Here is a 22,018-nt window from a genome sequence, read left to right as displayed (position 1 = left end):
TCTTATTTAACCCAAATTATAAACACCCAAATTTAAGCTAAATAATTATACTTTACTTAAACTTAAAACAAAACTATACACATCTGCCGCCCGTCTCCGGGCGGCCAGGCTAATCCCTGGTTGGACTGCGGCTCACCGCTACCCCCGGCATGACCGCACCGTCCTTCACTGTTGGCCCCTCACAGCCCGAGGCTGCTGGTTGAGCACCTGTGTCCTTGGACCCCTCCCTGACTCGAGAGGTGGCCCTTGGTAACTGGAGGGCTGGTGACCATGGCTTTCTCGGCTGGGGCGTCCGTGGGGACTTTCTGGGGGCTTTGACGGGTGGGGCTTTCTTGGCCGCTGGGCCTTTTACCCGAGCCGCTGCTCCCCCGGGCTTGACTCCTCCCGAACCTGGGCTGGGGGTAGGTAACTTTTCGCAGCCTGCTGCTGCGAGCTGAGAGTCTCCGGCCCCGGGTCCCATGGCTGGGTCCGGGGTGGGGTTTTCGACCTCAGGTCCCTCCCTCTCTACACCTGGGTTAGGGGCGGGGTTTTCGCCCTCAAGTCCCCCCCCTCGTCTGGATCCCAGAAGAGTGGGGGCGTGTCCCAATCGACAGGCTGGATGGCCCCTCCCTTCAAGCAAGCCACAGCGCCTGATTGTGTGGTCTGTGAAACCACTCGTGCTGCAGGCTGAGGATCTTTATCCTCAGGCCTTACCCCAACTGGCTGTTCTCCCCTTTCAGGCTGAAACAATTTGCACTGGTTGATGTAACCCGCGACCTGTTTTAGAACCTGTGTTGAGGGCCCGCTCGCTGCCCCGAGCAGACCTTCTAGGGGCTGTCTTTTCTCCTTTCTCACCGGGATGGTCTTACCTCCGGCCCTTTCTCCGGCGCGCATGGTCAGACCGAGGAATTTCACCTCCTGCTGGCCGATCTGCGCCTTCTTGGGATTCACTTTGAAACCCTTCTGTCCTAACAGCTCCAGTAGTTCGGCCAATAGTGGGCCATGCTCCTCTTTCGAATCAGTGAACAGGAGCAGGTCATCCACATATTGTACCAACTGTCCGGGCTGACTAAAGTCCTTCAAACTGTCCGCCATGCACTGATGGAAGATGCTGGGGCTATTATGGAAAACCTGAAGCAAACAGTTCCACGTGTACTGCTGCCCTTTAAACGTAAAGGCAAACTTGTACTGATCCTCCCTCCTTACAGGGATGGACCAAAACCCACTGGACATATCCAGCACCATGAAAGTGGTCGCGGATGCTGGAATACTCCCTGTCATGTCGGCAACTGCTGCCACTGTAGGTGCACAGGCTGGGATGTTACTACTGAGCACCCAAAAGTCCACCGTGGCCCTCCAGGAATTGCCCGGTTTTCTAACCTGCCACAATGGAGAGTTTACATGGGTGGCTATCGGCCTCAGAAATCCCTGCTGTACTAACGAGGACATGGCTGCTTACCTGGGGAAGTTATGCTGTTTCTGTGGTCGAGCCATGGGGTCCCCGTCTACTCTGACCTCAAACCCTGTGACCCTCCCGCAGTCGTGTTTGTGAGTGGCAAATGCGGCCAGGTGGGCCTGCACAAATGCCTGGAACTCTGGTGGGGTGTTGCTGACTATGAGCCCAAGGTTATAATCCTCTTTGGGCTTCATGGTGCAAAGGGTCCCCTTCCCTTCCTTACCTGGGATAACTACGGTCTCACCGTTCTTTACTTTTCCTGCCCCCCCAGAGGCAGTGATTCCTCAAATCCACCAGGATCCCGTGACCTACGATAAAGTCGGCCCTCAGGACCCCTCTTCCACCCTCCACTTCCCAATTCATCAGGATGCACGTCCACTTGGAGCGGAGCAGTCCTATCCGAATGGCGAGCGGGATCGAGACCGAACCAGCCTGCTCCTTACCCGTGAACCCCGATAGACTGTATGGGACCCCACTAGAGAGAGGTGAGGTGGTGGGGTTAGCTGAGTAGATCATGGTGCGCGATGCCCCTGTGTCCAACAGATAGGTCCCCGCTACCTATTCCACCTCCATCTCCATCATGTGTCTCCTCGACTCATCATATCAGAGCGAACAAAGATACACAGGCTGCGCCAGCTCTAGTCACTGTTGTGGGTTGGATGGGGCTGACGGGGTGAGAGCACGGTTGGCGGCTGCTACTCTCCCCTGGGCAGTCAGTAAGTACCTCATGGCATCCAAAAGTGACTCGACCTCTGCGGAAAAGGTCCCTACCCCCGCCTTTTGGGCTGGGGCTGTGGGATGCTTTCCCTTGTTATCCTTCCAAGGGTTCTTACACTCCTTCCGCCAGTGACCATCCTTCCCACATCCTTAACAATTGGTCTTTGTGTTGGTGGGGTTACTCCCCTCCTGGTGCCACTCTTTCCTACCCGGTCCGGGTTTTACCTCATGCAGGTGGGCGTGCATCGGCTCCCCTACCGTTTTTAAAGGCCAGAGTGAGCTGCCTAATTACCGTGAGTTCTGACGTCTGGGGATCTTTGGGGTCGAACCGGGCTTCTGCCTCGGCCCGGACCTGTGGCAAGCTGTTCACCACCAGGCACCAGAGCCAGTGCGTCAGGGAATCCCCGTTCAGGAACGCCCGGCCGGGCATTCCCAGGCAAGCCTTCCGGTACACCGGCCACAGCTGGTCCGCAAAAGCCTGCGGGGTCTCCCCTGAGAGCTATACTGTCCTCTCCACGCGGGAGAAAGGACTCCCCTCATCCATCCCCATGGCCTCCAGAACCGCGTCTCTAAGCTCCTCGTAACCGCTCTGTCCCCTCTTACACCCTTCAGAGAGAGATTGGAGGAGACTACTCTCCAGGGAGAATAGCAACATCTTGGCCTTCTCAGCGTCGTCGCAGTTGTTGACGCTGGCGGCCTGTTCTATTTCCCTGAATTGGATCGAGGGGTCTCCCTTGGCCGAAAGCTTCATGATATGGTTGACCATAATCCTAAGCTGTTGGGTGTTAAAGGGTAACACGAACTGATTTTGGAGGGGTCCCTCATCGTTGCCATTGGCGGGTGGGCCGAACCTCCAATGCCGTGCTGGGCACATCGGTTCTGGTTCCGGCTTTTCGGGTGGGGGTTGCTCTACCTCCTCCTCCACCTCTGGCTCCACTTCGGGTTCCACCCCCGGTTCCACCCCCCCTTGCTGCCAAACCTCGCTGAAACTTGGCGCTACGGGTGGTGGCCGTGAGGTCTCCTCTCTCTCAACTGGGTCGTCCCTGGGCACTACCGGTGACATGGGAACTGTTCTCCCCTCGTTCCCCATAAAATCTGCCTGACCTGCCTTTGGGCTTATGAGGCATACCATGCCTTTTGCCTTCGGAGGGCCCGGCTCAGATTTTCTATCCTATCTTTACAGGGGCCGTGGTCTGACTCCTCAAATCCCTGTTTATTCGCTAGCTTGTAAGCGGCTTTTACCTCCTGCACTTTCTCTTCCTGTTCCCTAACCTGCCTTGCCATGCGGGCGGTTTTCTCCCGCAACCTTGGCTCATTTCCCTTGGCCTCCGTGACTTGGCACCGTAGGTATTCCAGCTGAGCCTTGTGTTCTCTCACTAGATGCACCCTTTCTTGGTTCAACAACATTTCCCCTGCGAGAGCCTTATCCTGGATTTCTAGGCTGACTCCCTTAACTCGATTGCCTGTGCGGCAACGAGCCCGTCTAGAAGCTGGATCTGCTTTTTAAAGCACATCAGCCAAACTGCCTTCTCTAAGGACTTCTTGTGTTCCTTGCCCTCTGTCCATTTGGCCGCTGCATCTACCGGACGCCCAGCCTTTAACAGAGTGGTGATCCACTTCTTAGTGATATTCACCTTGCTAAACACATAATCCGAAATCCTTTTCTCCATGATGGTTCACTCATCAGAACCATTGTCTACCATTTCGCAACCCTGATGCTGGTGTCCTGCCGCGGTCGCCAGTTCTGTAGGGGGTGGTGTGTGTGGCACGTGCGCCCAGTCATTTATACCCCTGACTGTTTGTGAGTGGTTCAAATTGCTCCCACGCCTCTGGGTTCTAGACACCAGACTTAGGTACAGGCAGCGATATATAAAACTCGGGTAGAGAGCTGGTTTGGATGCAAACAAAACCAAGATTTTATTGAACAGGAAAATTTTAATACAGTCTTAAAAAGAAATTACCACTACAATATTGTAGGCAAATACACTTATACAGGGAATGGGGAATACACAGCACATCGAAGGGAAACAACAATCTTAACAATCCCGTTATTCTTAACCCACCCCTATACCTAACTAGATTAAGCTATGAGGGGCCAGAATTTATGCTCACCAATCCAAGTTCAAAGTCAACTGTTGGAAAAGAAAACAAGTTTTGAGGTTTTGCACTCTGTCCTCTTAGGTACCCCGTCGCCACGTGGTCTTCAGAAGTGCGGTACTGGAGCTGCTGCCGTGATACACCCTCTTCTCCTCAGCTATCGTCATCGTCTCGTCCCGATGGGTTCTCCTCTTCTTGTCCCTCTGGTGGTCATCGGCAGTAACGTTATATGTATCGGACAGTCACCATTCGTTACCGTTTAGGCCTTATTGGCCAGGCACCGAATGCCTGTGTATTCGTTGTGGCGTGGAGACCTACGTTAACACTGAGTTCAAGATGCTTGCTGTTATCCTCACTTTCTTTCAACAAGATGCTTGCTGTTATCCTCCTGAGGGACTTCCTCCCTCCCCTCAGGCATCAGCTTATAACTAGGCGCTTGGGGGTTTAAATTACCGATACGGTTCTCGCTGCTCTGCTCTGCCCTTATCGAGGTGTTATCGTCTTCCTCGTCTCGTCTCGCCTGTCTGACTACACTACAAGTCCTGGGCTACCTGCTCGACTTCATCTCACCCCTTTCTGCGGCCTGGGCGTCCTAGATGGCTGTGGACCTGGGCCTCTCTCCCCTTCCCAGCAGTTGGTATGGTGTCTCTGGCTACTGAAAATCTGCTCCGGGGAGAGAACCCGCCACAAGGCCAGGGCACGAGTACGAGCGGCAGCCTAAGAGGCCAGAGCCACGAGAGCAGGGTCGAGGGCAAGGAGCATGAGAGAGCGAACCAACCAACCTGGGACTGCTACCCGGGGCCTTCGGTTATACATTTTCGAAAGGCCTTATCTTCGCGTCAATCTGGTTAGTTCTTTTGTCTTAATTTTGGCGGGCTAGCTTCCAATAATGGTAGCAATCCATGTTAACTGTTTTTAGATGGCCGGTAATTGCATTTACCGGCCCGATAATTGACTTGTATTGTTCTGAAAGTTCTTGATGGGCTTATCCAGCCTCGATTACTGTGTTTAATCTGTTCTCGATTATGTATGCAGACTGTTTGATGGTTGTAACAATGGGCCTCACTGAATTTAGATCTGACTCCAATTCGGTCTGATACATTATTCAAAGTTCTGTCTGGTAGAGTTCTCTTCACAGAAAACCTGCAGCCTTAGCTTCGATTACGCCCAAGCTGTCTGCTCTGCACTATCCACATTTGAATCCCACAGGCTTTCTGCCACGAGGCTCAGAAGCCATCTTGGGTACCCTTTAATTTAAAATGTCCATTACAGGGTCCCTTTTTATTAATAATTGCCTTCTGGGAGATGTAGAAATTTTGCAATCTTACATTCGTGTGTGGAGTACCTGGCCATCTGGTCCCGCCGCGGATACACCTCCACCGACGGGAGACCTCTCACAGTGAAAGCCCTGCTGGAAAAGATCCTAGCAGCAGTGGGGGAGGAAGGGGAGGTTGTCATCCATAAGGTGAAAGCCCATTCCTCCACAGAACCCCGCAGCCAAGGCAACCAGCCAGCTGACATGCTCACTAAGGAGGGTGCCCGCACAGGCACTTTCTGGGACCCATATGGGTCCAGACCCATGGCAGCAGTCAGGGGTAGGGACGGGATACAAGGGAGTACAGGGGTAGCTTTAGGCCCGGACCTTAAGACGGTCCAAGCCCAAGACCCCATCCTCAAGGCGGTCCTCAGTGCAGTGACTGAGGGAAAAAGGGTCGAGGGTCCTTACGGCAACGGGTGGAACAGGCGGGATGGTGGCCAGGACTCAGGGAAGATGTCCGCGAGTTCTGCGCCGGCTGTCTGGTGTGCGCTGCTAATAACCCTGACCCCCACAAATGGAAGGTATATGTGGGACACATCTGCAAAGGACAGATTCCTCTGGGAAGGTGGTGGTGGCTCAGAATGCTGAGCACGGACATGGAGGACCGTACAGCTGACTGGGAACGGATGGGGAACGACACCCACCGGACGGTCACTGGGACCCAAGAAGGGACTAGCGTATGTTGGGACAAGGGGTGGGTGTCGGAACAGGGTATCTATGTCGCTATGTGGGGGTCAAAAAGGGCCTGCCCCATGGGCATATGGGATCCCCACCTACACACATGCATAGTCCCACGTTACCCAGCCCCAGTTAAAGCCACCGAGCTAGTGGCATGCACCCGGAAGCCCCTGCCCACAACTCCGGCAGCAAGGACACACAGAGAGGGGTGCCCTACCATCACCAAGGGACCAGGGAATGGGCTGGTACTAGTACCTATGGATCAGGTACTATACCAGGGGGTACACTACGCGGTAGCCTCCGTGATTTTAAATCTCACCGAGGTACACTTACCAGAGTGGTGTCCCAAAGAGCAGCTGTACCAGGCCCTGTTAAAGGACATGTTCAAGAAGTTTTACGAGTTCGATTTCGCTAATGTAGGCATAACCGAACTGTACACCACACACTGCGAATACTTTGGTACAACGGGGAGACAAAGAAGGGGAGTATGGAATGATGATTTTACTGCATTTAACACAGGGTCCTCTGTCATCAACAATCTGGATGATATAGAGTTGCAGACCCAGTTAAACGGTCTAAAAACACAGTTAAGGAAGATATTAATGGATGAGAACAAGGTAGTAGGCTCGGAGTTACATGAGGACCAGGCCATGACGGTCCATTTAAAAGAGATCATAGCGGAGCTGGAGAAGCACGCAAGGACTGTAAATGCCCTCATAAGTGAGGACAGAAATGCTTCTGACCAGGCTGCGCAGAACGAGGTGTGCGTGCTGTATGGGGCGTGGTTGCTGTGCGAGGGCCGCAGTAATCTGGAGGATTTAAAATAAGGTTTAGTCCCCTCCTGGATCAGCAACAAACACCTCGCAGCCCTCCATCCATTTGAGAATGCATTAAGCCCGTGTCAACTCCGGCTAGCTTCTGAGGCCTACCCAGTCCCAGTGGATTGTGGGCGGTCCAACCGCACCATCACGGGGGTAGTAGTGAGAATGCCGGTCATGGGTAGGACAGCCCGACCCGCACCGGTATACAGGGTAGAGAACATTGGAGTCATTCAAGGGGATGCACACATTCGTTTCACAGCGGTGTCACCTTACGTCATAAAGTGGGAGCACGCTATGACAGGTATTGACCTCTCAGGGTGCCGGAGCCGGGGAGCACACATAATACTGTGTCCCCAGCACTTGAACGCCTATTCAAAACCACAGTGCGGGTTTAAAGCTGTTGGCGCAAAACCTATAAATTGTACCATGGAGGCAATGGCACAAGGCCATGTTCCCCCACAGGTAGCATATATAGGAGGTGGGACATATTGTGTCACCACAGGTGCACCCCACTACCAGCATGGACAGCATAGCTGGTGTCCGGTAAGTGACAGCAGTTTCTGCTTTAAACCCAAGGCAGAAGTTCAAGTGGCCCAGGAATGAATTGTCCCCATTCCTGAAGAGTACGTAGGGCATTTCGGCTATGAAATTTCCCCTCTCCCAGGACACCTTACCAAAATACTCAAAGCCGTAATAGTCTCGCAGAAACATTTCTACACGTTAGAGCAGAAAACGGTAGAGATAGGGGCTAAGATATTGGACATTGTGATCCCACCCTGGTGGGACATTTTCAATAATATAGAGGTCCCTTCATGGATTAGGCTGGCTTCCCACTTCCTCGTGGTGCGCCAGCTGGGAATAGTATTGTACCTAGTCTTCACCCAGTGCAAGGGAAAAGGTCAAACACTAGAATTCCAAAACCAGAGGACCTGGAAGGAACATTATGTTAAGGTGGAGGGAGGTACACCTGTTTGAATTTTTTGTGTATTTCTGATTAAAGATGGTCGGTTTTTTTTGTGTTTTGTTGTTTTGAATAAAGATTTTTGAAGTGTTGTTTTAATAAAGATGATGTGTACCAAGTGGTGCAGCGGTGTTGGAACCCTTCAATGCTTGGATGTGTGTAAATGACTGTAATTATTCTATGTATGCTTATGTACACTACATTTTTACAGAATGGAAAATGCATGTGTCGTGGGTATCTTAGATAGGTAATTACAGGGGGAGGTTTACTATGGAGGGTCGGAAATTTTGCTCACCTCATCAGGAGGATACTTAAAGCGAGTTTAGTATCGACAGGGGGAAGTGTAAGTGCAAGTTTCTCAAATTTCCCGCACTCCCCAAATTATGGACCAAGGGACCCTGTCTGGACAAGTTATTAAAAACAGTTTACCCAAAATGGCTTCTGTAACCTCATGACCAAAACCAACAGGATTTTTAAAGCAGGGCTCTGCAGACAGGCAGGCCCGGAGACAAAACTTAAAATGCAGGAATCTGTGAAAAGGATTCTGTGGAGACAGACAGCCAAAGTAAACATAGAATATGCATTCATTCGACTTGAAACAGATCAAGCTAGAATGGGCCTAAAATCGAGGCCATTAGGTTTCTGCATTTTTAATCTGTAACTGCTCACAGAAGCCATCAAGTCAGGATGGGGACAATTAAGTTTCATCCATGAAAAACAACCAGGACATCGGGGCCATTAGACCCGGAGACAACCACTCCACAAGTCGTTAAAGTAAATGGCTGTAATCATATAAACGAGCCTGCCAAAAGTTAGACAAAAGGACTGACCTGATTTGGCGTGCAGATAAGGAGTTGAAGAACGGGTATAATTGTAGGCCCATCAGTGGCAATCACTCTCTTGAATCTTGCTCTGGCCTCTTATCGTGTGGCCTTGGCCTGCTGCTGCTCGTTCTCTTGCCCTGGCTTCGTGGCGGGCTCTCTTCTCGCTCCCCGCTCTGCTCATCAACCAAGGATACCCATTACACCGGGGCCAAACGCGGGAGGAGAATGAGACCCGAGTTCAAAACCACACAGGACACACAGGCCACAAACGGGCAGACAAGACGAGACGAGACGAAGAAGAAAGTAAAACGGTAAAGGTAGAGAAGGGCAGCGGAAAGACGCATTTGGGTGCAAACACCCAGTTATAAGCTGGTGTTTGGTGAATAAGTTGGTGTTACATGCACGGACAGTAAAACCCCATTTTTAAGAATATGCTGGCGTTCGAAGAATGGGCATCAAAATCGAGACAAACAGCCTAGTTATAAGCTGGCGTCTGTCACATGGAGAGTAATAGCCCAGTCGAAGAATAAGCTGGTGTTCGAAGCGTGGCTAGCAAAATCATTTAAATGGTAAAGACCGCCAACCAGCCCCCAACTGCAGCAACACCGTCAGCGACTAAAACCGCCCGAGGAAGAAGAAGAAGACGAAGACGCGATTCGACGACGACATTAACTGAAGAAAAGGAGGGTGCCCTTGCACAAACAACTTCAGCACTGCGCCCTGAGACCACGTGGCGACGGGATACCCCAAAGGAGAGCAAGAGCGGACCTCAAAACCAACCCAATTAAAGCAACAGGTTTTGGATTGGTGAGCATGAATTCCTGGCCCCTCATTGTTTAATCTAGTTAGATATAGGGGGTGGGATAAGGATAAGGTGATTGTTAATATAGTTGTTTTCCCTCAATGTGCCGTGTGTTCCCCATTCCCATATGAGTGTAATTGTTCATGCCTGTATTTCATACCAGTAATTTTCATAAAATTGTTTTATTCTGCTTTGAATAAAATTTTGGTTTTCTTGCACCAAACCACTTGTCTACTCAATTTTCTGTATCGCCGCCTCCTGTACCTAAGTCCGGTGTCTAGAACCCAGGGGTGTGGGAGCGATTCAAACCGCTCAAAGACAGTCAGAGGCGAAGCTGACTGGGCGCACGCCACCCCCTAAACAAATAACTAGGGCTGTAGAGAGGGCTTTAAAATAAACAGTGGGAGGGAGGATCCAGGTGAGTGGGAAAATAATAAGTCAATGAGAAATGAGAAAGCAATAGAGCAGGTTAGAGATGGGCAAAATAATAACCAGAGTGTGACAGGAAGGGACAGAGTGGGAAAAATTCATTTGGTTTGCACCTCCAGTTAGCACCTTAAGAGGGAGCTAATAGGGCACAAAGCAACTAGCGCCCGGGCGCGGCGATGATTGCGCCACTGGCGAAATTAACTAGACATTTTGCGGCAGCGCTAAACACTACTGCCACGATCTCCTGCGCCGGCAGGTCGTGACGTCAGTCAAGTGTGCAATGCCCCAGTAGCGCCCCGGACTGGATATTGAGTGGCGCCCCCTGCCTTACTGCCTGCCGCTAGCAACGACAGGTTGAGGAGAGCGTTTTGCAGTCAGGAAGGGAGTGGGGGAGCGCTATTTAATGGCGACCACATCCTGCCTTTTTTGTTGGTGACATTTTTGCACCACACATTCTGAGAGAGAGAGAGACTTCTGGAGAGATTCAACGCTGTGCGAAGGAGTTTTGGATACTGAGCAGCACTTTGCAGGTTCATTTTGACTTACCCTTCCTTGTATCGATTTAGAAGAGACTTTGGGGGCTGCACTCTGAGATTTTTCCCTGGGTCTCTCCATTGTTCTTTCCAGCAAATTTGATGTACAGGTCTCTCCAGGCCAAGATTCAAGGCTGCAATGAGCAGGATGTGGATGGAGAGCAAGATCAACCCTCCCCTTTAAGAACTAGTCGGCGCCATTGTGTCTGTGTTCCATTGCTGACTGACATCACATGAGCTTTGCCAGCACTCTGAGGTAGCGCCTCGCTCCTCGGCCTTTGCGCCTTAAGACAGGTGAGAAGCACCTGATTTAGCGCTCCAATCACCTCCAGGGGCGATAAAAGCCAAGTCTGCACCAGGCGCTAATCTTTGCACCCAGCCGATAATTGTGCCCCAAATGGGGTGATACTGAATTTCTCCCCAGAATGTTTAAAAATAAGAGTGTAACAGAAAAAAAGGCCAAAACAAGGAAAAATGGTAAAAAGACAAAGTTAAAAGCTCTATAACTGAATGCACGCAGCATTCATAACAGGATAAATGAGTTGACGGCACAAATAGATACAAATGGGTATGATTTAATCGCCATTATACAGATGTGGTTGCAAGGTGACCAGTGCTGGGAACTGAATATTCCAGGGCATATGATAATTCAGAAGGATAGAAAGAAAGGAAAGGGAGATGGGGTGGCTTTGTTGGTAAAAGATGGGATCAGTGCAGTGGTGAGAAGTGATATTGGCTCAGAAGATCAAGATGTAGAATCGGTTTGGGTGGAGATAAAAAATAATAAGAGGAAAAAGTCCCTGGGGAATTAATAATGGGGAACGGGGAAATGGCAGAGACTCTGAAAACATATTTTGCATCTGTGTTCACTGTAGAAGACACTAACAACATCCCAATAATGGATAATCAAGGGGCCACAGGGAGTGGGGAAATAAAGACAATCACTATCACTAAGGAAATAGTACTCGGTAAAATAATGGGACTAAAAGACGACAAGTCCCCTGGGCCAGATGGCTTGCATCCCAGGGTCTTAAAAGAAGTGGCTGCAGAGATAGCGGATACATTGGTTGCAATATACCAATATTCCCTGGACTCTGGAGAGGTCCCAGCGAATTGGAAAACCGCTAATGTAACACCCCTATTTAAGAAATGAGGAAGTCAGAAAGCAGGAAACTATAGACCAGTTAGCCTAACATCTGTTGTTGGGAAAATGCTGGAGTCCTTCATTAAGGAAGCAGTAGCAGGGCATTTAGAAAAACATACTGCAGTCAAACAGTGTCAGTATGGTTTTAGGAAAGGGAAATCATGTTTAACAAATTTGCTGGAGTTCTTTGAGGATGTAACAAGTAGGGTTGACCAGGGTGAGCCAGTGGATGTGGTGTATTTGGATAGAGAATTGGCTAACTAACAGAAAACAGTGAGTCAGGATAAATGGGTCATTTTCTGGTTAGCAAACAGTAACTAGTGGGGTGCCACAAGGATTGGTGCTGGGGCCCCAACTATTTACAATCTACATTAATGACTTGGATGAAGGGATCAAGTATAATGTAGCCAAGTTTGCGGATGATACAAAGATGAGTGGGAAAGCAAGTTGTGCAGAGGACTCAAAGAATCTGCAAAGGGATATAGACAGGCTAGGTGAGTGGGCAAACATTTGGCAGATGGAGTATAATGTGGGAAAGTGCGAGGTTATCCACTTTGGCAGGAAAAATAAAAAATAAAATATTATTTAAATGGAGAGAGATTACCAAATGCTACAATTCAGAGGGACCTGGGGGTCCTTGTGTATGAAACACAAAACGTTAGCATGCAGGTACAGCAAGTAATCAAAAAGGCAAATGGAATTTTGGCCTTTATTTCAAGGGGGTTGGGGTATAAAAGTAGGGAAGTCCTGCTACAACTGTACAAGGTATTGGTGAGACCACACCTTGAGTACTGCGTACAGTTTTGGTCTCCTTATTTAAGGAAGGATATACTTGCATTGGAGGCAGTTCAGAGATGATTCACTAGGTTAATTCCAGAGATGAGGGGTTTGACTTATGAGGAAAGGTTGAGCAGGCTGGGCCTATACTCATTGGAATTTAGAAGAATGAGAGGTGATCTTATTGAACCATATAAGATACTGAGGGGCCTCAACAAGGTAGATGCAGAGAGGCTGTTTCCCCTCATGGGGAATCTAGAACTCAGGAGCACAGTCTCAGAATAAAGGGTCGCCCTTTTAGAACTGAGATGAGGAGAAACTTCTTCTCTCAGAGGGTCGTAAATTTGTGGAATTCTCTGCCCCAGAGAGCTGTGGAGGCTGGGTCACTAAATACATTTGAAGTGGAGATAGACAATTTTTTGCAAGATAAGGGAGTGAAGGGTTATGGGGAGCGGGCTGGAAAGTGACTTTGAGCCCTAGATCAGCCATGATCTTATTGAAAGGCAGAGCAGTCTCAAGGGGCCAAGTGGCCTATTCCTGCTCCTATTTCTTATGTTCTGATGTTCTTAACATATTTGACACATCATTTGAAGGAAATCTATATAGGACTGGATTTTGCCAGCCATGGGGAGGCGGGTTTGGAGGCGGGACTGCTGGGAAAATGGCAGAGTTTGGGGGCGGGTGCCCAACCCACCCCCAATTCGCCTCCATGCCATCTTGCCAGGAGGCAGGTAGCTGTCCCGCACCGGGTCCCATCTCCTTGGTACTTAACAGGCAGATAAAACGATTATCCCCATTTCACCCACACAAGTGCGGGCTTCCCGAAGGCTCTGAAACCTGCCAGGGTCACCGAGGTGAGTAGTGGGTCTGCGGGGGTCTGCGGGGTCCAAAGGTGCGCTGTGGAGGTGAGTGATGGGTGCAAGTGTGGAGAGGTAAGTATTTGAGGTGAGTGGAAAGTGTTAGAAAAAGTGTACTTGCCTTTTTTTCTTCCTGCAGGCTTCAATCGGTGGCTATGTGGAGAGTCTCGCACCTCCGCGGCAGAGATGACAGATGGCCATTGCATTCTCCAATACAACAACCATCTAATTTCTGCAAAAGAAAGAGGTTTGATGAGGTCTTGAATTAAAGGACTCATCAAACTACAGAGAATGTCAGTGTTTGACAGCTTGACAGAGCTGTCAAACGATGACAATTCATTTGTCAAAAAGTTTTGACAAATGAAACGTCATACGTTGACGTTCTCTGTAACCAGCTTCCCCTTAATTGGCCTGCTATGCCCGCTGGGCGGGCTTAACAAGGTAAATCAAGGGAAAAAACGTAGGTTGGCCAGGAGTTGATGGAGGCGGGACTGAAAACCGACAAGTGGGAGTCCCGACTCCAAAAGCTCCCCATTGACAAAATCCAGCCCATGCGATCACTCTGAGTTACAAGGAGACCTGACTTTTTTTTTTGCTTAATTTGTAATCAGTTTAAGGCAAACTATTTTGTAAAGCTTTTGATTCTGAAGAAAAATGTTACAAGAATTCCAATAGTTCTGTACATAATTGGGTTTAGGGGACACCCATATCAAAATCTGCTGAGGGGGTTTTGACAAATTAAATAGGGAAAACTATTTGGACTGCTTGGGGAGTCAGTAAGTGGAGGTTATACACTTAAGAGGATCAGCAAAACAACAATAGGGGAGGTTAGGATTTTTATTTAATGCAAATGGTTGTTCTGACATAAAATGCTTTACCAGAAGCAACAGTGGTAGCAGATGGTTTTAAAAGGCAAGTAGATAAAATTCTTGAAAAAGGAGAAACACATAATTAAAAGGGGATGGGAAAAGGGAAGAGATATGGGACTAAGTGGATAGCTCTTTCAGCGAGCTGGCACAAGTGCAAAGGGTCGAATGTCTTCCTTCTGTGCTGCAAAATTCTATGAGTCCATCAGACAAGTTTCATGTGTAGCAGAATAAATGTCACAGATGTGTGACAAAGCATTTGAGCTAGAGGTAACATTACACGTACCTTTGGGTGCATTTTCATAGCAGTTACGGCTCTGAGATGCAGTTTTGGTTCCAGCCAAGCGAGAACCAAGCAATGTAAACACTGTTCAAGATTATATTGCTGGGCCCCTGCCTGGCTAGACCTGTAACTGTTACGGCCAGAAGAGAGCTCTGCTCATGCCTGAATACAGAGCTCTCTAACTATCTTAATTGAAGTCAGCTAGATTTTAAAAAGTCCAACAGACTCCCTGAGAACTTTTTAAGACAGATTTGACACCACACTGGATTTAAACTAAAAGCAGTGGATGAGTATCACCTTCAGGAATCACCTTACACCAGTGTTCAGCTTGAAATGTAAATGCATATATATCAATACTGTTGTAACCTGCATGTCCACAGTCAAGTACAGGAAGTTCCGTGAAATGGTTGATCAATAAAAAGCATGTCTGTAAGCGAAGTCTTTTCTAGTTTGGTGCCAACTGAAGTAAATAACAAACGCTGCGGCAATCTTGTAGCACAACAAACCTTGGCTCAATTCAATCAGATCTGCTGAGTGATAATTGATTTAATTGATGTTTTAAACACCCTGCACTAATCCACTATAGCTGTGTTTAATTCAGTACAGAAAATGCCGGTTTGAGATACTTCAATCAAAATTAGTGTAGGCTCCAAGAACATTTCTATAGAAGCAAGAGGCCATCACTCATGCGATTTTCTCCTCTGCATTTGTACTGTGTGTTGAGGAGCAAGGAATATTGGTCAAACAGAAACATTCATGAAGTTCTTGACTGTACGTTGCACACTGCCAGAAGTGATAGTTTGCAGGTTCTTAACTTGGAGGTAATGTGGGCTAAGAGTTCAAGCATATTGCTCACACCAACATAATGGCCCATTTCCAATTTTCCCGTTCCTGCCATGGAATTGTCAGCTGCTTTCTTTGAAAGCGAGAGACAGGCAGGGTTGCAAGGTATTCATCCTTGGCCACTCAGCAAACATTAAACTGCCATTGTAAACCAAATATACTTTGGTCCCACTGCCAACAAGCAGAACTTTGCTGAGGCAGAACAGTTGCACAGTAGTAGGTTCAGAATCCACAGCACGATGTCTGTGCCTCATCCTGAACTAATTACCAGGCAATCGAAATATTCCAGTGGAGAGGTAGTAAATGATCTAGACCACCAGTGTGTTCTACCTTTTTAACAAAACTAATGAGAAGGTGGGTGGCTTTAGGAATCTATTATACATATTTAACTTGCAACATAAGAGAAAGAAGATATTGAAAAGTCTTTATATAAGCACACAAAAACAAAACCGTGTTCTTCAGTTTTAACTTAAACGTCACTTACACTGAAACTGTCAGCCAGAATCTGAATCTAAACATTTGAAGACACTACAGGGGTGAATTTACTCAGTGTTATATCAGTAACAAAAGCATAAATGTGTTTATATAAAATCTATGTAAGATTTGCAAAATTTCTGCATTTCCCTGAAGGCTGTTATTAATAAACAGGACCCTGCGTGGACTGCTTAAAATCAAAAAGAGTACCCAAAATGGTGTCCGTGCCTCGTGGCAGAAAGCCTGTGAGATTTTAAAATGGACTCTGCAACGCAGACAGCTTGGAGAAATCGAAACCAAGCTGCAGGCTTCTGTGAAGAGAGACTTTGGCCTAGAATTTCAGTATAGCCAGTTTTGGGGCGCTAACCTTAGCGCCCGCCCGAAGTTAGCGCCCGCCCGTAAGTTGCGCCCCGTTGCCGGAAATTCAGTGGCTTCGCCCTAAGAGGTTGTTGGAGTGCTAAAAGAGGCGTTCCACTACTATCTTTAGGCGCTAAGCCGGCGGTCCAGAGGGATAGCGCCCAGGCGGGGCGCAGCGCGGGTGCGGTCATTTTTTGATTGACAGCAGACCCCGTGGCGCCGACCAGCTCTTAAAGGGGGAAGGGACGAATTGGTCTGCTGCCACGCCCTGCACACTGCAGCTTTGCAAAGAGGCCTCAACACTGCTGCTCAGCCCCAGGGAGTCATGGCAACGCCAGAGAAGGCCCGTGAGCGTGCCCTGCGCTTCTCAGAGGGTGATCTGGAAATAATGGTCACAGCTCTGGAGCAGAGGCGCAGGATCTTGTTCCCAGAGAGTGGGAGGAATCCGAACCACCACGATTACACCAGAGCCTGGAAGCAGATCGCCCACAGGGTGACGTTCACCGGCGATGCCCCCAGGACCCACAAACAATGTCGTAAAAAATACAACGACCTGACCAGGATTGTCAGGGTGAGTACCCTTTCCAGTCTCCTCCTCATTCTTGCATGTACACCTGACATGATGGGCAAAGGGAGCTCAAAGTCCTAATGGCCAGCCCTCAGCCAGCAGCATTGGGACAGGCATGAGCATCAATTGGCCATTCTGCACTCTACACTCTGGCCAAGCTATTCCACCATGGGAGGCAGTGCACAGGACATCAGGGCTACACTCTGGCCAAGCTACTCCACCATGGGAGGCAGTGCACACTACATCAGGGCTACACTCAGGCCAAGCTATTCCACCATGGGAGGCAGCGCACACTACATCAGGGCTACACTCTGGCCAAGCTATTCCACCATGGGAGGCAGTGCACACTACATCAGGGCTACACTCTGGCCAAGCTATTCCACCATGGGAGGCAGTGCACACTACATCAGGGCTACACTCTGGCCAAGCTATTCCACCATGGGAGGCAGTGCACACTACATCAAGGGCTACACTCTGGCCAAGCTATTCCACCATGGGAGGCAGTGCACACTACATCAGGGCTACACTGTGCACTTACAGCCCGTCCTTTCTCTTGCAGGCTAAAGTTGCCTATAATCGCCAGGCCCGTGCCAGGGCCAGGGGAGGACGCGCCAAGCTGCAGAAGCTCACTCGGCTGGAGGAGCGCGTGTGTGTGCTCATGGGAGCCCGGCTGATCGTCCCCACAGCGTGCGGAGTAGCCGAGCCTCCACTGCCCGGCAATGGTAAGGACCTCGCCTTTTGGCCCTCTCGCGTCGCACTTGCGCATCCGAGCTACCTCCTTTGCCACTGTCCCACCAATGCGCTGAATGCCACCAGTCCTAACTCCCTCGCTGACGCCGTCTCCTCACTCTGAAGCTACTCTTGTGCATTCCTGCTTTCAGCTGGTGACGACCAGGACCCTGAAGCTGCCAGTGACAGCCCCTCCGAGCAGGAGGAGGAGGAGGAGGAGGAGGAGCAACAGCAAGCTGGACCATCGGGGGAACACTCAGGTCCCGGAGGAGAGGATGAAATGCTTGACACGTCCTCACTGGACGAGTGCCTGGACGAGCTGTCGCAGGGGAATGCAGCTTCTGGGACCAGTGGCGTCCAGCCACCCAGGAGCCGTGCGCGTGGCCCGCGGCCTTCCCCCCAAGGGGGAAGGATCAGAGGGGAGTGCTGTTGATCGGCACACTCGCCGCCACCAACGTGGCAAGGTTCCCCTACTTCGGTCCCCTCCTCCCCAGCGGGAGAGTCGCGAATCCAGTCCGGACACCTTCACCTCGGAGGAGGTGCGGAAGCTGGATAAGATGGCCGAGGATTCGGACCGGCGCAACACGGAGCTCATGAGCGTGGTGGGGCGCATGCCTGAGGCCATCGACTCGCTGGCGACCAGTGTGCGCGAGTTCGGGGCATCAACTTCCGCGAGTGGCCGCATGCTGGCTGATGCCGTCAAGACCCTGGCGGCTGTGATGCGGGCGCACACCAGGACAACAGGGGCACTCACTGCTGCCACACGCGCTGTCTCAGGCAGGCATCGCCAGGGCAGCCGCCGCGCTGGAGCATCCCAGCGAGCCGCCCCTCGGCTGATTGTTGCGGATCCTGCAGTGCGGGCCCGGCCGAGTGCCAGCGCGCCACAGCACCAGCCAGCGCATCCCAGACGCCAGCTGGCTCACATTGCGCCATCCGTCGCCGCCATTCCCCCACTGGGGCATCAAGGGCAAGCGGCTGGAGCTGATGTTGGCCAGGCTCAGGTGCGCCACTCAGCAGACGGCCCCTCGAGGCCCAAAGGCCGTGTAGGCCGCCCCCCAGCGGCATGTAGTGGAAGGACATCTGAGCCTCAGGCGCCTTCCCCCAGCCTCGCAGCAGCCACTGGGCAGAGCTTGCGAAGGAGCAGCAGGCCGGGCAGGGGAGGCAAAAGGCTGGGCAAGGTCTCGCCCTCGCGGGCCACTCAGTCGAGGGTGTGGCCAGCTTTCATTTTATATGGCGGTGGCCATCTTTCTTTTGCCCATGGTTGTTTGGTTCGTGGGCTTATTTTTTGCGTTAGGCCGAGGTTGAGGCCCGGGTTGTTCAAATGTGGAGTGACTCCTCCCCAGTTTGTGGGAGTGAGTCATTTGTTGGGCTTTTTGTGGGGCCCGATGATTGTTTTTGGGGATTCATGTGGGAAGGGGTTTTCATTTTTGTGTAATAAATAGTTATCTTTATTCATGCAGTCTCCATGGTTGTTCTTCTTAGTGTTTGTTGGCTTCGCCGGCTGAGGGCTTGCGGAGCGGCTGCATTCATCTTCCCTCATGGCCCCAAGGCATTCCCTGACAGGGGGCTTAGAAGTACCGTGTAATAAGGTGGCGTCGCGCAGCCCTTGGCCCTGGTCGCTCCCTCCTGGGAACGTACTCCTGCTCCTCCTCCTCCTCCTCATGCTCCTCCTGCTCCTCCTCCTGAGCTGCTGCTCCAACGTCAGGTGGCAGTGCCTGAGTCCTGCTGATAGCCAGGTTGTGTAGCATGCAGCAAACTACCACAAATTGGGAGACCCGGTCCGGCGAATACCGGAGAGCTCCTCCGGAGCAATCAAGGCAGCGGAACCGCTGCTTGAGGACCCCAATAGTTTGCTCGATGATGTTGCGGGTGGTTTGATGGCTCTCGTAAGCCTCTTCAGCAGCGGTCCTGGGCGCGCAGAGCAGGGTCATGAGCCAGGTACACAAAGGATAGCCTTTGTCCCCGAGTAGCCATCCTCTTGGGGAAGGCTGTGCCTCGAACATGTCATGCACAGTACTCTGCCGCAGGATAAAGGCATCGTGGCTGCTGCCTGGGAAGCTGGCATTGACAGCCATGATGCGCTGCTTGTGGTCACAGACCAGCTGCACATTCAGAGAATGGTAGCCCTTCCTGTTGCGATACTGCTCGCCATGCTCCAGAGGGGCCCACAAAGCCACATGCGCACAGTCAATGGCGCCCTGCACCAAGGGGAAGTCCCCGAGTCTGGCAAATCCCAATGCGCGCTGATGCTGCTCTCCAGGGCCATGGGGAAGGAGATGAATTGGCTTCTCCTTCTGAACAGTGCTTCGGTCACCTGGCGGATGCAGCGATGCGCGCCGTACTGGGAGATGTTTGCTATGTCCCCAGCAGCGGATTGGAAGGAGCCGGTGGCATAGAAGTTCAATGCCACCGTCACCTTCACTTCCACCGACAGAGACGTCCTGCACCTGAGCTTTGGCCGCAGATCTCTGCGAAGCAGGTGGCAGATCTCTGCAATCACCTCCTTTCGGAATCGGAGCCTTCTAACACATCGCAAGGCACTCATGTTTAGGTAGGAGCGCTGCTGGCGGTACAGCCTGACTGGGTAAGGCCTACGTGGCCGACGCCTGTAGCCCCCTCTGCCTCTAGCCAGGGCTGCCCCTCTCACAATGCGTCTGCGAGCCCTACGGACATGGCGCTGCAGCTCTGCGTTGGCACCCCATGCAACCCCCATCAAATCCTGGTAAACACTCAAATTTCCAAAAGGCCACTTGCAGCGCTCTGGCCTGAGTCCAAAAACACCTGAGCTGTTGCTGCTTGAAACCAGTTAGCTATCCTCCTTGTTGTGTGTCCAGAAATGCTTTGCATAAGAGTGTTTGCTGAAAAATGGCTGGCCTTCATACTGGAGGGCATGTCCCCTTTAATTTGCGGCCCCCGGGGCCCGTGCTGGTTGTGTTGCGTTCCTTTTTTCAAATGCTCCGGCCGCCAGCCGCACAATGGGGCGGTCCGACTGAAGTTTGGAATCGGGGCGGCCAAAGGGCGTTGCACGAGGATGTGACGTCATTTTCTGCGCGCACATCCGGGCGGGCGCTAAACTTTGCGCCGGCGCTAACGGCCAACTTAATTTGGGGCGAGGCGCAAACTGCGCTGCGCCCGGGCGCTACATGCATAGCGCCCGGAATTCACTTCTCTTAAGGCGCTAACTGCTGGCGCAAGCAACTGAAAATCTAGCCCTTTGTGTTTTGGAACCAGACAGGACTCTGAATTATGCATTAGACCGAATTGGAGGCAAATCTAAATTCAGTTTAGGCCTATAGTTAAGGCCATCTAGCAGTCTGCATATATTATCAGAAACAGATTAACCGAGCCATCGAGGCCGGACAGGCCCATCAAGGAACTTTCAGGACAATACAAGTCAATTATCGGGCCAGTAGATGCGATTACTGGCTATCCAAAACCAGTTGATATGAATTGCTACCATTATTTAAAATAGCCCGCCAAGATTAAAACAAAGGACTAACCTGATTTGGCGCGCAGATAAGGGTTTTCGACGAAGGTATAATTGAAGGCCCCCTCAGGTAGCAAGTAGGGGGGGTTCGAGTCGGGTGTTCGTGTTCGGTGTTGGTTGGTGTGCTGGTGCTGCTCTTCGGCCCCTCGCCCTCGTGGCTGCAGCTCTTCCCCCGTCCCGCGCTTACCCCCTGGCCTTTGCCCGTGCCCTTTTCCCACACCATCTGGAACTAACCCCGGCACCGGGTCGTGCGGACACGGACAATTCAGGCCAGGCGAGGCGGGACGCGATAAGGGGAGGAGGGAAGACCACCTGAAGAAGACCGGCTGAAGTAGACCAACTGAGGAGACGAACTGAGGGGAGGCTTCGAATTATCGGGCCTTCAGCCTCAGCCGACCTTCGAATAACTGCATACCAACTCAATCTGGCGGCTGTTGACGAAAAATCATCCCTGCAAGGTAAAGTACCCAAACAGAGACTTTAACTTTGGGGTACTCGAACTTGGACAATGCCCTTGCAACGCCTGGAGGCCACGTGATGATGGCAGGCTCCAGAGAGCACCAAGAGTGAACCCCGAACCCAACCGCTGTTTTGAGTCTAACAAACCTTTTGATTGGTGAGCATGAAGTTCTGACCCCTCATAGCTTAATCTAGTTAGGTATAGTGAGTGGGATAAGGATAAGGGGATTGTTAAGATAGTTGATTTCCCTCGATGTGCCGTGTGTGCCCCATTCCCTGCATAAGTATAGTTATTATTATTCTTTTACTTATGTATTTTTGCCTGTAGAAGTGTACGCCAGTAATTTTCCCATGAGATTGTATCAAGTTTTTCCTCTTCAATAAAATCTTGGTTTTTGTTTACATCCAACCACCTGTCTACTCGAGTCTTCTCTGTACCGCCGCATTGTACCTAAGTCCGCTGTCTAGAACCTATGGGCGTGGGAGCGATTCGAACTGCTCACAAAACAGTCAGGGGCATAACTGACTGGGCGTACGTATGCACTAAACACCACCACAC

This window comes from Somniosus microcephalus, chromosome 1, assembly GCF_052327205.1.
Source record: "Somniosus microcephalus isolate GS21.2 chromosome 1, FLI_Smic_1.0, whole genome shotgun sequence".
NCBI classification, from domain to species: Eukaryota; Metazoa; Chordata; class Chondrichthyes; order Squaliformes; family Somniosidae; genus Somniosus; species Somniosus microcephalus.
This window is presented reverse-complemented; position numbering follows the sequence as displayed.